The sequence below is a fragment of the Lactuca virosa genome, chromosome 8 (assembly GCF_052849685.1).
Source record: "Lactuca virosa cultivar CGN04683 chromosome 8, Lactuca_virosa_CGN04683_v6, whole genome shotgun sequence".
NCBI classification, from domain to species: Eukaryota; Viridiplantae; Streptophyta; class Magnoliopsida; order Asterales; family Asteraceae; genus Lactuca; species Lactuca virosa.
The window spans coordinates 263,139,787-263,140,894 of NC_136433.1; the positions used below are offsets into that span (position 1 = coordinate 263,139,787).

General features: G+C 32.2%; 1 long non-coding RNA gene across 1 annotated transcript; it reads right to left on the bottom strand.

The window, feature by feature from the left end:
* Nucleotides 1-240: 240 nt before the first annotated feature.
* Nucleotides 241-746, bottom strand: LOC145129446 (uncharacterized). Its single transcript, XR_013717493.1, has 4 exons — nt 696-746; nt 545-616; nt 384-455; nt 241-303 (listed from the first exon to the last, which is right to left on the bottom strand). It is a non-coding gene; the product is annotated as an uncharacterized LOC145129446 (long non-coding RNA).
* Between the last annotated feature and the right edge of the window lie 362 nt (nt 747-1,108).

A 1,108-nucleotide genomic window follows, 5' to 3' on the forward strand; every position in this document is an offset into this window, starting at 1 on the left:
TAAATATTTTACAAACACACACATTGAGGAACTACTTGGACTAGTCTTTCTGGTGAAAGACATGAAATGAGTGAAAGAAAGATTACAATGTTGTTAAAGATGGAAGTTCTGTGAACCATGTTGGAATATCTGATGCATCAAAACTATTATTGCTCATGTCCCTGAGAATGGCATATGTCATGTTAGAAACTAGAAGATGATGATTTATGAAGTTTAAACTTTAAATTAACTTACACATAAAAGAGGGAGACCATTCATGTGAGATTTGGAACAGGTCCACTCAGTTTGTTGTTCGACAAGTATCTAAAAATGAATAAATCTCAACCACCAAATAAAACTATTATACAAAACAAAAACATTGATCGACTTCTATTATCACTTACAGCTTACTAACACTTTTGAGATTCGTGATGTTTTGAGGCACTATCCCATCCAAGGAATTTGAGTCCAGGCGTCTGTGAAATAAAGGAGGGAAAGAGTAAATAAATTGAATATTTTCAGATCTAGCTATAATGTTCAAGGATTATTAATTAATGATACTTACACTGCCTGAAGAGTACTCACAAGTCCTATCGAGGAAGGAATATTTCCAGATAATTGATTGTTGTTGAATATCCTGTTTGAAAAGTGTATATATATATATATTTGTTAACCAATTACACTTGAGATCTTTCATTAGGTAATCTGATACTTACACATGTATTAGAGTCATATCTGATCTGAACAGTTCAGATCGAATGTCACCAGATAACTGATTATCTGCTAAATGGTTGCATAAGATACAAAACGTACAAGTTTTTTGCATTCTTTAACATGTCAAGACCAGGGGTTGTTTCATTAGACACAGGAATGGGTCCCTGAAGCTTGTTATCACTTAGATCCAACCATGAAAGATTGGATAAATTACCAGTTAAATTTAGCTGAGAGAAACTACAAAAATAATAAATAAGAGTTATAAATAACGATTGATTATGAGGTACAGAGGGAATCTTTAGGCTTAGAGTTGATGTAAACTAAAATGCTTACAGTAAACAAAAGAACAGCAATTGACCACCAATTTTATCATTTCTTGAAAGATTTCAGCCAAAATTTCAAGATTATTAAGTAG